We start from the raw sequence: 16,059 nt of genomic DNA on the forward strand, positions 1-16,059 counted from the left end.
AGTAAAGTCTTCAAAGTATTGGTCTAGGAGGAGGACTCAAAGCTGTACAAAAGTATCAAATTGGGGGTTTTAAGCACCAAAATATCAGTTGAAAGAATTTTTACGCTCTCCAAAAATGCGGATTTCTCCCTGCACACACCTCAACAGAATTCCAGGAAGAGCCATGGGATAGAAATAATAGTCATGGTGCCCGTTTCAATACAGCATAAGAAACCATCATGGAGTGAAGCAGCACTTCTCCGGCTTTTTATGAATGTGCCGATCCATTCCGTACCTGGCATACACTGGTATTTCTTCAAACATTCAAGCATTGCTTTTTGACTTCTGCGTGCCTAAAGATTCAGGTGACAGCTCCCAAACACCCTGCGTACCCGCTCTTCACTTCGAGCCTCTCTGCGGTGAAGTGCCACCTTGCAGGGAGGAAAAAGGCTCCTTTCAGATGCTCGTTAATACCACCGCTACCCGTTTATTGTGTACAAGTCAGATTGCAAATAAAACCTGTTACAAATTAAGAGTCTCTGCCGCTCGCTCCCGAATTCCTGCGCCAGAGATAAAACATCCGACTCCCCTCCCGGGCCATCAATAGCATTTATAATTACACCCTTCGGATCAATGCCCGCGCTGGCAGGGCAGGGGAAGCGGGGGCCGCAGTAACCCTTTGCTCAGCCGCTCCGCAGACGGGGATGGCGCGCTGCGCCAGCCGGCGAGGGCATCGTTTGAGACAGCAGCAGAAAGTCAGACCTAGAAAAAACTACTTACTGGCAACAGCTGGCCCTTAAGCACGTCACCCCAGCACATCCTTCTCTTGGAAAACACTTATTTTCCACCATTTGTTCTCTACTGGATACCGTGTGGATACCAAGGGCTGTCAAATCGCATGGAAGTGCACGCAGGCCTTCAAGGAGAAACCCTGCCTTTGCTGCTGGATCTGGGAGAGTACGATCTACTAATTACGCTAGCTGCACCGCGCTCCATACGGATCCCGACGCTAATTTAGCACAACTGGAGTTCAGCTCGCAAACCCTGCCGCTCGTGTACACCAACGTGCAGGAAAACAGAAAATCTGAGAGTAAATTTTCTCCAAAAAATCCAGGCTGAACCTTTTGAAAAACGCTGGCATAATCTAATCTCTTGCAATCAAAACTTACGGTTTTGAGACCAAAGTGCAAGTGCATTTTGACTTCTCTCGTTCCTTAGTCTGAAATGTCTCAGTGGTAATTACATTACCAAGCTCCTTCCTCCCTCCCCAAACAAGCCCTGCGATCTACCCGGGCTTCTACTGAGATTAGCCAGAATTCGGTCAAGTGTGGATACCTGGAAGATGCAAAGATAAAGCGGTTCCAATAATGCAGTTCAGAAAGAAAAAAATCAACACTAACTGCAACTTTTTTTCCCCTTCCTTCCAGGAAGCCTCACTATTCAAGACCTTGCAAATCTGGCTTTCTGTAACCAGAGCCCGGAGCACCCGGTTCCTGCTGTCCTGGTCAGCAGTTCACAACGCTGCAGCGCCCGCAGCAAACGCACCGGGGTTTACAGATGCTAGGTGGAAAACGCGACGCCGGCTAGCCCCGCGCGGAGTCCCAAGTCAGCACAAAATGGAGTGCATTTCTCTGCAGGTTGATTCAGAAGATCAGGCAGGCTCAAAATACCCAGATCACGATTTGGTTGGCTACTCATGAATAGAAACACCCATGATTGTCTAGGGTTGCACCACTACGGGCTCTAGCAGACAGAAGCACGCAGCTTGCTTTTCACTCATAACGCAATTTATGTCTTCAAATGGGGGCGGAGGGGGAGCAGGTTCCCCAGCAAATCTCTGAAAACCCAGTTATCCCTCAAAAAGTCCACAGGAAACCGCTCCAAGACACTTTGGTTTCATAAAAATAAGAGCAATATGTTATAAAATGAGCTACAAAAGCTGATTATTTCTAGATAACGTTAACCTCAGAGCAACCCTTTGGGCAGACCAGTTTTGTTTTGCTTCAGTTTCGAGAGCTGCGCTCCCTCGTACAGAAGCACCTAAGCGATGTCATGTTCTCACTCAAAGGAACAAAGAGGTATGATAAGGAATTAGGAAAGTCCACAAGTGAAACAGAAAGAAAATATTATTTTTGTCATTAATTTCACAATTAGTAGTTTAAACTGTGAAAGGGGAGTTAAGTCAGAGAAAGGATGAAACCACTGATTAAGAGGTTGCATCGGAGCCAGGTCCAAACAGTTTTATACATCTGTTCCACATCTATCCCAGTTAATCTTGGTAATTACTGTATGGGTAGACCTGACTCATTAAATCAAAATCTTTGCAAGAGGCCGACTTGCAGGAACAACAAAAAACACCCTGCATGTGCAGAGACAGCAGCCAAGCAGCAGACGTGAACAAAGCAGTGCCCGTGTCAAGAAGAGGAACTGTAATATCTACTGTTAAGCAAAAGGAGAGAATACCAAGAAGAGCTAAAAATAGATTAAAGGGTTTTGGTTTGGGGGTTCTTTGTTTTATACATAGCGCAGTTTGAACTATTTTTCAGTTACTCTATATTTATGGCCAATTATGTTGATCCTCACCCAGGGCCAAGATCTACCGGATTCACGGGGTGAGCACGAAGGGCTCCCATCGCCGACGTACTCGTCATCCGGATCAACGAGGCCGGCTCTGCGACCGACGCTGCAGGACAGACACGCTCCACGTTTCCGTCAAGACGACGGCGCCTGCCCAGCCATCCTCCAGCCACGCCGAGCAGTTGCAATGAACTGGCTTTAATCAAAGTGCAATCTAATCGCCTAATGGTGCCGGTCTCTGTGGATTGTTGTATAAACATGTTTTTCAAGAACTGGATTTACTATCTTCTGTTTTCAGATGTAGAATCTGACAGAGGAAGGGGGTGTCTCTTTTCTATGCAAAGAGGCAGCATCACGAAATGCATTTGCACAACTGTTTGGCAGAATATTAAACAGGGGAAGAGGGATGTGTGCGTGAATTTATCACCGAGCGCCCAGCAACCCCAAGGAGTTGACCCCAAGAAGACTGGAAAGCTCTGGATCTCTCATTAGGAGAGACAGAGACTAAAATGAGTGGCAATGTTCAATTTAAAAAAAAAAAAAAAAGCAGGTGGCAAATTGTCATTTCTAGCTCTGGTGGAAAAATCTGTTCTACTTTCACCATCGAGCACGATGTGTTTTTTGTATGCATCACGTTTGCTCCGGAACGCCATATTCGGGGGCTTGCTTTCATCCGCTTCGCCGACGCTCGCTGCCGAACGAGGCTTTGCTGTGCTCTGCGGGCAGTTTGTGCCCACCAAGCGCCAGTGACTTTACCTGGGCAACCTGGCGTCCACTAAAATACGATAACTTGATTCCTCCTGAATAATTTGGTTTGTGCCTACCTGGCTTCAGCATCAGCTACTGGAAACACAGCAGTAACCTTTTTTTAAAAAAAATTTGGGGGGGGGGGGGGAGGTCAAGATACCATCCTCCACTAATGACGCATTCTTAATCTCAGTTTTAGGAGTACGTTAATAACCCATAAGCTAATAATTTTGTAGCAGCAATTTTAGTTTCTCCAACTATATTATTTAAAAACCTAACTGAGGGTGTGTGTAGAGAATGACACTGTTCAGAGATCCAAATAAGGGAATGAAATGGCAGCTTGGCAGGGACCCAGCGGCCACACCTATTTACAGGGGAAGCCGAGCACAGCCACCATCATTAATTAATTCAGAAGCCTCGGCACACAAAACTTGATCTGGATGCACACCGCATCCCCCACCTGAGATCAAAAGGGAGCACTGCGCGCCGAACATCACAAGCCACGCTTGCACGCAGCCGTGTCGGTATTAAAACCACGGAGGCTGTGGGGCTGATGTTTAGCCCCTGGTCCTGCAGCGAGAAGGGGAAAGGAAACAAAAGTTGTCATTATCACCCATGGGATCGAGGGGGATTTTTAATCTTGAGCAAGCCTAACCACTGGTAACAAACCCGTCAGGGTCCCTCGACACAGAACGAGCAGAAAGCAAACAGATACCGAAGATGAGCAAGACAAAATTGAGGCTTTTGGTTACTTCAGTGGCTTTATGTAAAACAGCATCGAACTTCCACAAAAACATGAGGGCATTTTGGGTAGAAAACAACCAGAGGTGTTACAATTACACCGAACAACATTTTGCAAAGGAGATCTTATCGAGTGTGCGTATCTAAATGTCCTAAGGGATCAATAACATGCGCAATATTAAAATGAGTCTTATTTAATTACTTCTGTAGTCTTCATCATCATAATTCTCAGGCACCTCACAGAAATAAGTTGCCCATCAGGTCTTAACCGACAGGATTCACGTGCTTTTGTTCCCCAAGCCACTTGTATCACTGGCTGCTTGTTAAACCATCATCTTCAGGTTTAAAACCAGGTTTTGGTCCAGCAAAAGGAATTAATACATTCCTCTCCGGATACCTTTGCTAAAGGAAGGAGCAAAAGCCGAAGCTTAAATACTTTCAACACGAACTAATGGAATGAAGATTGCAGGTCGCAAGTCCGGAGGCGCGCTCTGCCTCCCAGATCCCAGCTTTCCCGCAGTCCAGAGAAGTGCCCGAGCACAACCGCAAAGCTTGCAATATTTATTTATAATCGTCAAGCAAAACGTTTACTTTCTTCAGAATGTAAGAGACTTTTAGACCTTTTCCAGCCACAGAATACCTTACATACCTGCTGTATATCAGACCACCCCAAAGACGCTATGCTTTCCGTCTCGTATTCTATGCTACTGATTAATATTGACTATTCATGAACTTTCCCCTATTTGCAAAATACATCAAGACCTATAGATATAACAATCAAGAAGTTTCTCTTGGTGATCCTGCTGTTCGTTCCTGCCATCGCAGCCCATGGAGCAGTAACCGTTCCTACGTATCAGCAATCTTTTGTGAATTGCAAGACAATAATTTAACGTTAGCCTTAACTGTAAGCGCTACCTACTATCTTGGAGCATAACTTTAACGAAAATAAGAATTATTACGCATAGCCAACCCAGATTAGTCTTCAGCTGAGCTTCTGAAATTCGCACAAGGATTACTTTTCAAGTTTTACAGAAAGTGTCATCTCCTCTTTGGGATCTTTCCTCTCAGAAACAGCCACACCACGAGCCAGCCTTCTTGCAGTATCATCTGCTTTCAGGAACAGGTACAGAAAAGCTGTTACAGATGTCATTTTCCTTTTCCCCCAACTACAAAAGCGACCTTGAATTAAAAAAAAGCTTAAGACATCAATTAAGAAATCACATTTATAGAGTTAATCAAGGCATTAAAGGCAGGCTTCGCCCTACGCATGCACGGCCCAGAAAGGAAGGGTCCTGCCCACAGAGCATCATCAGCTCTTCGCGAGCACGACCCAGACACAGACGGAGCCAAGCTTCGCTGGATGCCCTCCGCAGACGCCAAACAAGAGCAAGCAGCTCTGCTATGAGGCAGGGGCTCTTCCACCGCTGAAACAACGAGGCGCTTGCTTTCAGAGACTGCATCTCCTAAGCCTTAAAAACAAACAAGCAAGCCAGCAGAAAGCAAAATCCGAAGTCCATACTCCACAGCGTCCTACAGAGCAGAACGCTAGCACCGTGCCTGCAATCGGCACGCGTGTAATTTCACTATTTTACAATGAAACCCAGAGAATTCTAGATTTATATTGTGTAGGAATCTCAATAGGTGGCTCAGTGTGATTGTACATACCGCAACGCTAGGGACACACGCACAACTGCAGTACCTAATTCTGTTGGAGACAGGATTTTCTAAGATCCTATTAAATATGAATGCCTTCAGTTTACTTCCTCTAATTCTTGCAAGCATTTCAAAGCTCGTGACCACACGGCTACTTCAGCAAATGAGCATACTGGGCACAGCTAACAGGCTACGGCAAGGAAGCTGCTCCTACTCACACCAATAGGTAAATCAGCATGAGCGTGAAATCTAACGATTCAATTTTCTGACTCATTTTAGTATCCGGGAAGTCTTCGGTATTTGTAGCATAAATCAGACGAAGAGAAAAGCCACCACTGACCATCTTCAGCAATACTTGCCCTACGAAACAGTCACAAAAGTGACTTTGCTGCTGGGATGAGGCTTGCCCCGTTTCAGCGGCATCCCGCACCAGTGCTGGGCTCCCTTCGGTCCAGCCACGCTCTGGGCATTTACAAAACTGTTTTAAGAAAACCTGGTGCTAACGACTGTGTCGGCCACGGGGTAACTGTCTGGTGCGCAGGAGATGCAGTTTCAGCAGGCAGCATTGACAAGAGTCTCCCCATCTAGCTTGAGTTAGGAAACAAGAAGCAAGTTAACCAGCATCACTGCATTGGAAGTGGCCTACTGAACTTAAGAAAAAAAGAAAAAAAAGGGGGGGGCAAAAAAAAGCTTTCTTGAATGCCAATTCCTATAGTCTTATAGGTAGCAAAATTGGGTGTTTGTACCCCAAAGGGAATGAGACAGGTCATGTCAAAATCCATTTCAAGACTAACTGAAAACTCAATCAAGGCTTCACTTTTTTTCCATTGAAAAGCTACAAAATAAGCGTTTATTCCTCCAGCTCCAGCAATCTGGCACTTCAGTGCAAAGACCCCACCATAAACTCCTCCTTATTTTGGATGTTTAATAGAGAAAGGGAGGAACCAACCGAGTGCCCTGAGATCAGCTCACTCGTACTTACACGCCTATCGCCGTCTTCGTCTGCTCGCCCATCAAATACGACTGAAAAATATAACCACCTTTTGAGGTGCCACCTAACATCCTTAGCCGTTGTTGGTACCCGCTTTTGTCAGAACTCGGAGTAACAACGTTTACTGTTAAAGAATTAGTAATTATGATAAAAAGAGTTAGCGGCCCCTCTTCCCGGCAGAATATCCGTTTCCATACTCTCTGCTGGAACTACCCACATTACTGACACAGTTAAACAGCGATGAGTTATTTTCACTTGATGGGGTGCAAAAATAAGAAAATATCATACAGCCTCCCTTGCTGCTAGGTGTTTTAGAGACTTCTTCACGTACCTGACTTTTAAAATATCCATTTATATTCAGCTGAAGATACTGGAAGTGGGGGGAGAGGGGGAGGAACGGTGTTTACTTCATGTCAGGGCTTATCTCCTGCCTTGTGGGAGTGCTCTTTTATAGGCTTCCTTTTTTTTGTTCCCATCCCTCCAGCTCCCATTCACACCGCTGGAGCGAGGGCAACAAAAAGCACATATTGTTATGGGTGACTGCAAGCGCGGCGCACTGCCTCCCGACTCTCGATCCACGCGGCTTGGGCTGCCGGGTCCAGCAAGATTTGGGTACGACTTTTAATTTAGTTTGATTCGTGTTTATACAGGAATAAGCCCAAGTCAGAAGGTGACGCACAAGACACCAAAACCAGAAGACGAAGCGCTCACACGCTGATCCCTTTCATGCCGCAGCAGGGTTTACTACAGGGCACCACAAATTAGCAGGGAAACTGCATTCAAGTTATTAGTCACCTCATAATTGTTAAAGGAATTGGAGACCAACTCTTCTTCCAAACATGGCAGGAGCAAAGCCTTTCCGGCAGAGCTTTAACTTAATGCCAGATCATCTGCGATACCAAACTTGCCAGAGTCTCCGAAGAGGCAAGTCGCAGCCAAACCGCCTCACCTGGAGAGTCACCCAAAAACCGTCATGAAAACTCCTTTACTCTTGCAAAATACTGATTGTTTTCGTTTGTTGTTCTTTTGGGAGAGAAAAAGGGGGGAGGGAGGGGAAAGAGAAGGAAAGGAAACAAAGGAGTAGGAGAATGAAGAGGCTGAAACGCTTAACTCAGAGTAAAAAAAAAAAAAGTAAAAAACCTGAATTTAATAAGAATGAATACAAACAGAACAGATGAGGTACAGCGAGAGATGTGCGTGTTAAATAGCTCTGACACCTGAATGAGACTCGAACTCCTGAGCGCGTCAAGGCTCCGATCATTTCACGATACAGACCATTCCATACATTCTGCTTAATGCGAGCGGCACCTGACCGAGCCGCGGAAGGTTTCTAAACAGGCAAGGACCCCCGTCAGGTCTGGGTCAGCGGATCGGTTTGTTTTGTGCACAAACCAGAAGTCGGAGGGAGGACCCACGGAGTCCAGTTGATGCCCAAGGGCTCTGCAGGAAGGACAATGGTGGGAGGAGAAACAGCCTCCAGAAACTGAGCCTTCTTAAAAATAAAAGGCAAAACAAACACGCCTGATCATAAGCTTCCACGCGTCTTGGTTAAAGGCGCACAGACTCGACCCTGCCCCCGGCACAGACCTGCCAGTTATAAGGGATATACAGAAAGAAATCCTGCAGAGCTCAAAAACTCACCTGACTGGGGCACATCACCTACAAACACATGAATTAACCAGCGTGAGAGTCAGGGGCGAACTCCCTCCTTCCCCTGGTCTAGGGGTTTGCCAGCTCCCCGTCAGGCACGTGATGCTCCTTCCCCGTATTTGTCTGGCCTTCAGCGTCTGTGGCTGGCTGTTAAATTTTACACTCCTAGATCTTTCAAATGTTTGCATTTCCTAACACAACAAACCGGCGTTACAGATTGTGAGGTAAACCTGACGACTCTCTTTTCCCTCTTCTCATCTTAAGTCCTACCAGCAATTCTCATTTGAAAAACGAGATGACATGGGGTTAAATCATTTCAGAGATAAAAGCTAAAGAAGATGAAGATTAAAATAAAAGGAACTGTTGTTATAAGCCACATTTTGCATGCTTCCTTTGTAACACACACTTATACCCATTTTGCAGATGGGCTAGCGGAGGCATGGAGAGGTTTAAGTGACTTACCCAAGGCAATATAAAACTTCTCCGGGGAGGACAGGGAAGCAAAGGTAAAGGTGAGAACAAGTTAGCACAGCACACAGGACATCAGCTGGTCCTGAGCAATGCGATTTTCAAGACGCAATAACAGGGACAAACACCTGGCATCTGCCTGCCGCACCTCCGAGCTGCACCGGATCCGACAGCTCCGGCCAGACACCGACCCGCTGCCGACCAGCGCCGTCCTGCGCTCGAGCTGCAACGCTGAACTGCGTCAAACCCGACTGATAACAGAGACAAGGAGGAGAGAAAAGGGCATTGCTACAGCTGCACGTAGCCAAGGTTTTCCGCTTTCTGCCTTGTTTCAGTATGTTGAAGCAGCAACGCATTCAAACGTTTTTTCTTAAGAGTCAACACACCAAAAGCGGGCAAAACTTTCTTGCTCAACCTTGGTTTTGTCCCATACAGCCCAAATGGCCTAATCAGATTATTTTTTTTTCCTCCAAATGCCCTCTTCACTCAAAGAGAGCGAGTTGTGCTCACGAAGCGAGAGTCACGACGCTGCTTTCCAGCCTCACTCGCACTCGAAAGAGAGGAGCATAGCGGACAGCAGGTTAAAAAGCCCCAGCGCAATGAAGAGGCGCTCTGTAATTAAGAGGTAGGAAAGCTGTACGGGAGAATTCCTCCCTGCCCCGTGGTAGCCGCAGTCTCCCGAGGTGATGCCGAACAGGTCGCACAGCCACACACACAAATGCTCGCAGGTAAACACCAGCTCTTTACTGGTGCCCCACTGGAGAGTCCCGAGATCTGACACACCAAGAAGTCAAATGCCAAAGAACGCAATTAAAGGCAATGAAAGCTAGAAACGCCGGTACCTTCAGCAGTCGGGGAAGGAAGAGGAGAAGTGCTGAACAGCAAAAACCAACATAGGAAACTGTGTATTAATAAACCTTAACCTTTGTTCTGTCCCTGTCCTACAATGCTCGCTTCGGGCAATTCAGTCTCCTTCTCCCCACCTGAAAATGGACATATGATTCATCTGACAACGAGGTTCCCTGCTGCACACGGGGCATTCAGACTGAGCGGTGCCAAGCAGATAGAAAATATCACAAAGAAATGGATAACCTCAGAAATTCCAGGTGCTGTGCAAGAAATAAAGCAGGAACCATTAACTTCATGAGGGTCCACATACTCAACAGATGTCCAGGTCCCCAGGTGAAGGGATGCCACAGAAAGGCAAAGACAGGAGGAGGGAGAAGGCTAGAAAAGCCTTAAAAAAAAGGATCCCAAGCAAGTCTTTACACGAATCAATCATAATATGAATGCATAAATAAGCAGAATGTCTATATATAAAGTGCTAAACTCTAGCTTGTAAGTTTTAAGGGGAGAAATCTAAAACGAGCAGCATGGGTAGCACAGGGAGAGCAGGGACGGCCACGGGAAACTATCAAGAAGAGAATTTAGAAGAAGAATACAACTGAAAGGCTGTCCTGGAGTTTCCCAGTCCATCAGTGGCAGGTTCTTCTCTTAACATTTACTGTGTCTAATGCCAGGAGAAGAGGAAAGAGTGCTCACGTACCATTTTTTTTTCCCCTATCAACAAAATATGCTAACTACATTGCACTTCACATACTGGTCTACAGACCGCGTGCTGTGATACCTCAAACACTAGCAGCGTTACACAAAAGCAAACGTTACTTCCCCAAGTCTAAAAATAAGTCTACCATATTTTCAGATACCACAATCTCCAGGAACATTTGGAGGGGGGGGAAAAAAAAACCTCCGCCATACAGTTCTACGTTACTCAGATTATTATTGAAAAAGATATGAACTGGAAGTCAGGAAGCGCCTGGAACAGGGCTGTAATGTTGGTCATTCGAACAGGAGGAATTAAAAAGCCTACTACATCGTAGCTCATTTTTCCTTTTATTTTGGAATGAGAGCTCAGCATGTGTATTTTAATTCAAAAGGGGAACGCACACGCTGCATGTTTTCTTTCCAGCTTCTTTGTTGTGACCAATTTGAGCAGAACCTGTGCGCAGGATAAAAGCCCGTACCTGCCCAGGTCCCCATCACGCGCAGGAACTCCGTGCAGAGCGCCCAACCTTCGACCTCACACGACGCGTAGCAGGGACACGCAGCGCTTTGTGAAACACGAGCGAAATGAGCACACGACTGCTCCCCTCAGAGCATGGCAGTAAGAAACCGAAGTATTAAAGCCTGGGGAAGAGCTCACAGTTCATATATGCATAGTAAGTATCAAAAAATAAGTTCTGATGCCCAAAGATTTGAATTTTTAAATGCCTAAGTACACTTAATATCTACTATCAGCAAGTAACATCTAGATATTGCATGTAGAAGTTTGTGGTTCAAAAGACGCTCAACGAAAACATTCTAAATTTAGTCGGCAAAACAGCATTTTCCACTCAAAAGTTACATATAAAGCAAGCGCTCCGTCAAAGCAGAAAACCCGAGCTCTGCTGACCACTACAGCACCTTCTCTCCCTCCCAGTTTCTTGTACCAGACACCGCGGCTTTCAGCTGGTTGACGACTGGCCAGGGCCTTTACAACACGGACACCATTTCAAGGGTACCGCTGAAAGCGCCAGACAATCTCAGACATGGCCTCATCACACCTGCATGAATTTTAGGCTTAATTTTTAAAATAATGCCCGCACTATCCAAAAGATGTCAGAAGTTGACTTCCTTTACCCCAAGCATCGTTCCTTCTTCGTCCCCCCCTAAAGCAGCAGAGCAGGAGCGATGCAGTAAGAAGGGAAGAGTGCTTACAGCCCATACGGATGGGTAGGGCTAACGAAGAGCACACCCAGAAATAGCAGTGTAAGACCATAAGACAGTAAGCCCGGAGCGCCTTCCACAGTTACAGTGCCTTTGACAGCAACGGGATAATTCCAGTTCAAACCCGAGGCCGCGCAGAGACGTCCCTAAAAGGGCCCAATGTTGTACCCGTGCGCGTGTGCTGCGGTCTGGCCGAAAAAGCGATCCAAATCCTTCGTCGAGCCTCGCAAACATCACACAATACACCAGCACCGTCTGAATTTGAACCAATGATTTTAAACAGCTCCACAGGTGACTACCGGCCTGTAATTACTACAAAAAAGTCGTAACGCAGCTATATTAAGTTACAGCATTAGCATACTGACACTGCATCATATGCCAACAGTGTTGCATCATCACCCCTTGATGTAACCTCATGACTATGTAACGCTGGTAGGGATGGTATTAGCTACTCCTCTGCACTTCCACCTCTGAGGAAAGAGAACTAGATCGGGGTGCCTGCCTCCCGCGCCACTGCCGGGTACCCAGTGACCGCAGAGATGCCGCTCGCTCTCTTCCAGTGAAGCTCAGCAAGGTGGTTTTTTCCTTCAGGCACAGAACTCGGCCCTTTCCACACTCGCACAGCTCAACCCGAGCCTGCTGACTGGGAACACAGTCGCCCTTTTTCCAAGTAGAAGCTAGAGGAGCATCAGCCTGTTGCTTACCCACAGACAACACAGAAAGGAGTGAGCTTTACAGCCTCAACGTCACGTGCCAAGCTGTGCAGCCCTCCCTATTTTCAAAACCAGATAGTTAGGGGGAGAAAAAACAAACTAAACAGCTCCCAGCCCTGAAACCAGCAGATTTTGTGATCCTATCTGAGATACGTAACCGCAGAGCCTCGCTGCCCCCAGGACATCACACCCCTTTTCCTGTCCAGAGCCTGACAATCCAGACGCGCCGAAGGCTACGCCAGCAGCGAGTAATGGAGCGTGATGTACGGGAATACGCCGTTCCGTACGTGTCACAACCTCGATGGCTGCGAGGCGGCCAGCTCTCCCCGACCCGTGTACAGCGCTCGGGGGCCATCGGCCTCCCCACGGCCCAAATGCCAGCAGGCGTCAGTGCGGTATCACCGCCGCGTCCCAGCAGGTACCGTCCCAAGATGTGGCGGGACCCACCGTTTGTCACCAGAGCCAGGCCCGCGGAGCGCACGTGCACGGCAGCACAACACCGAGGAGGCCACCGCGCAGTTCACTCGCACAAAAAGCTTTCCGCGTGCTACACGTCCCTTTATTTCTTACTTTCTTCTGCCGTCTCCTGCCTCTGGTCCCCTACCACCTCGTCCTCTCTGCTAACAGCACGTCTCTTACACTCCTGCTTCCTCCTCCCCACGTCCCCTTCCACTCGAGACGCTGGTCAATAGTTTGTCTGGAAGAAAGCAGGGTTTCCTTCTCTTCTCCCGCTGATGTATGGCAGCTTCCAGCCTACTGGCACGTCTCTTATTCCCAAAGGCCCCTCTTCGTTTCACTTCCTGTGTAACTGTCTCTACAAGCAGCTCTGCTACCTCTGCTTCCAGCTGCATTCACAGGCGGGCGAGCAAGGGAGAAACATGAAAGTCAAACACCTGCAAAAGAAGCTGGAAACGAGCATTAGGGCCGTGCCCGCAAATCAGCGCTCCGTGAGAGTCGCTGCCGTATCCATCAGCTGAGGAACCTCTGTCCTGGGGAAGGGGTTTTCTGCAGAAAGTGCAAAAATAGAAGAGCATGGGGCAGCCAGAAAAAAGACAAGTGAAAGTAAAACCCAAGCTATAGAGTGTAAAATAATAATAAAAAAAAGTAAGCAGACGCTCTAGAGAAGTAAGTACGGGCATCCTGACTTACGGGCTTCCCCAGCCGTGTCGTTCAAAGGCAGTAACCGATGCCGGACAGTTTTCAGCCACCGAGCCCCCGCTTCTCCGCAAACCAGAGCGGCGATTCCTGGATACCGGGCAGCTCGACGCGTGCCTGCGCCCGGGCAGCGCCGCTTCCAGAGCGCTATCCCGACAGCCACTTCCAGAGCGCTATCCCGAGCGGGGCCAGATCCTGCCCGGCCCCTCCCGCGGGCGCCGGGAACGTGCAGTAATGGAGAAGCCGGGGCAGGGCGCCCAGCGGGACCCTCACCCGCCGCCCCGGCCTGCCGATGCCCCCCCGGTGCCGATGCCCCCCCGGTGCCGCCGGGGCGCCCGTGGAGGCGCGGCGGGGGGTCGCGGGGCGCAGCCCGCTGCACCTTGAGCCGCAGGAAGGGCGGGCGGGCGGGCGGGGACTCTTATTGTGACACGGGCCGCAGCCTGGCCGCCAGCCGGGCCAGTGCCACGGCGGGGGCTGCCCGGGGGGGTGCCCGGGGGGGGGGGTGCCCGGGGCGGCCGCTCGCCCCCCGCCGTGGGCCCCGTCCCGCCGCCGTGCGCGGGGGGCAGCGGGGGGCCGGGGGCGCTCCCAGCCCCGCGCCGGCCCGGGCGGCGACGGAGGAGGAGGAGGAGGAGGAGGAAGAGGAAGCAGGCACGGCGGAAAGCCCGTAACAACTTTCCGAAACAAACGCCTCGCAGGCTGCCGTCCCAGCGCCGAACAAAAGCCGGCGCTGACCCCGGGGCGCTCGGCCCCGGGCTCGGGGGGTCGCGCCGCGCCGCCAAACTTTTCGTTTCCCGGCGAGGCTGCAGCCCGGCAGCCCCGCTCCCCGCCGCCGGCGGGGGCACGGACGCCCTCCCGGGCAGGCGCTCATCGCCCGGGGCGGCCGGAGAGCAGGACTTTGCACTTTTCCCGGGTTAGCGAGCGCTGCCCGCGGTCCCCGCACGGCCGGGCTCTCCCGGAACTTCCCCGGGAGCGCACGGGCAGCCCCGGCGGCTGCCTTGCACAAATAACTCTGCCGCCGCCGCCGCCGCCTCTCCCTCCCTCCCCAAGACAATAAACCCAACGAGAACTTTTAACCAGGGAACTCACACGCCGCGGCACCTCCCCGCCGGTCCCCGCGCAGCCGGCCGCCGCCGCTCCCCGTCTTACCCCCGCGCCTCGCCGCCCTCTTTTCCGCACCGTCAGGGATCCCCGGCTAATCCTCTCCGCCGCGGCTCCCCTTGCCAAATAATGCGCTTCTCACACATGGAGTCGCGGCGTCACTCGGCGGAGCATGCGCGCGGCGGTACCCGAAGCACAGGGCGGCCCGTCCTGCGCCGCGGCGGCGGCGGGGCTGCCGCGGGGACGGCGGCGGCGGCAGGAGCAGGAGCGGCGGCGGCGGCAGCACCGCGCGGGGGCCCGGCGCCGCTTCCGGGCAATGGTGGAGCAGGTCTGTGACCCGGGGCACCATTGGCCGGAGGGGTCGCGGCACATGGGAGGCGGGCGGGGATTGGCTGCGACGCGGGCGGGGGGCGCCGCCGCGGGGGGCGGCGGGCACCGCTGAGGCGCCCGGGGCCACGTGGAGCGGCGGCGGCGGCGGCCCCGCCGCGGCCTCCGTGCCCCGGGCCGGGCGCGCATTGTTCTCGTCGCGCCGCCGCCTCCCGGGGCGGGCGGAGGGGAGCTACCGGAGGCGCTGCGCTCCGGTCCGGCGGCAGGACCTCCGCTGACAGGGAATTGTTCTGGGCGCCGTTTATCGTTTTCCTTCCTGAGCGTCTGCAGGCGCTGATGAAGGAAACGGAGAGCAGCGCGCTGCTCCCGCCGCCGCCGCCCGGGCTGCAGCCTGCGGACGGACACCGGGCAGCGAGGAGCCCCGCAGCCCCGGAAGCGGGGCCGGGGCAGGCGGCGCGTTCCGGGCTGCGCTACCGGCGCCCCGAGGCCTCGCTGCCGGGCGCGGCGGGGCCTCCGTCAAGCCCGCGAGAGAGGGCCCGAGCCCCGCAGATGGAGGAGAGAGACGCTCTAAGCAGCCAACACTAGAAATAGCTATTTTCTCACACCGGAGAGCCTCCGGGAGCTCCCGCTGCTGCCGCCAGCAGCTCGCAGCGGGTCGGCGAGTGACAAAAAGCAGCCTGAAAAATCTCTTTAAAACCCTCGAAACGCAGCTGCGAGCCGTGGCGTGCGGGAGCCGAACCCCGGGGCGCGAAGCTACGTCCCCGCGCCGAGGGCAGAGCCACGGGCGCCGCTGCGGGACGGGGCCGAAAAGCGGCGTTGGGGCCGAAAAGCGGCGTTTGTGGCGTAGTCCCGCTCCCCTCCTGTCCGTCCTACAGAAAACTCCAGCAGGGCTTTCGGGAGCCGTGTTTACCACATCTTAACGCCAGCAGGGAAATTATTTTAGACTCGATTAACAGCAGCAGAAATTCTGAACTGTTGTTTTTTTTTATTCCCGATCCCTTTCGTACAACACGCTCACAGATCTCTGGTGTGGTTTTCCAGCTCGCTACCGTTTCTCTCCTGTCCCTCAGCAGCGGCAGCTCACCGAAGGCCGCTCTCTCCCTCCTTTCTTTGGTCTGTTAGGTATTCCCACCGTATTCCCACCGGGCTGCAGTCCCTGCAGGGCAGGGCACGTGAACAACCTCTGCAAGTTAC

The 16,059-nt window shown here is 51.3% G+C and overlaps 1 protein-coding gene across 11 annotated transcripts in view; it reads right to left on the reverse strand.

The window, feature by feature from the left end:
* The window catches only part of GATAD2A (GATA zinc finger domain containing 2A), a 66,325-nt gene that overhangs the window by 37,849 nt on the left and 12,417 nt on the right, over positions 1–16,059 (reverse strand). For 4 of the 11 annotated variants that reach the window (XR_014230326.1, XM_082331460.1, XM_082331464.1 and 1 more), the window contains exon 1: positions 14,587–14,721. The exons of 2 other annotated variants lie outside the window; for them this stretch is intronic. The gene's annotated coding sequence lies outside the window, so the exon portion shown is untranslated. Of the gene's footprint in view, positions 1–13,434; positions 13,708–14,526; positions 14,722–16,059 lie in introns of those variants that run through there. 5 more of the 11 variants (XM_082331465.1, XM_082331461.1, XM_082331459.1 and 2 more) reach the window with 4 other exon arrangements.

This window comes from Platalea leucorodia, assembly GCF_965183815.1.
Source record: "Platalea leucorodia genome assembly, chromosome: 21".
In the NCBI taxonomy this organism is placed as follows: Eukaryota; Metazoa; Chordata; class Aves; order Pelecaniformes; family Threskiornithidae; genus Platalea; species Platalea leucorodia.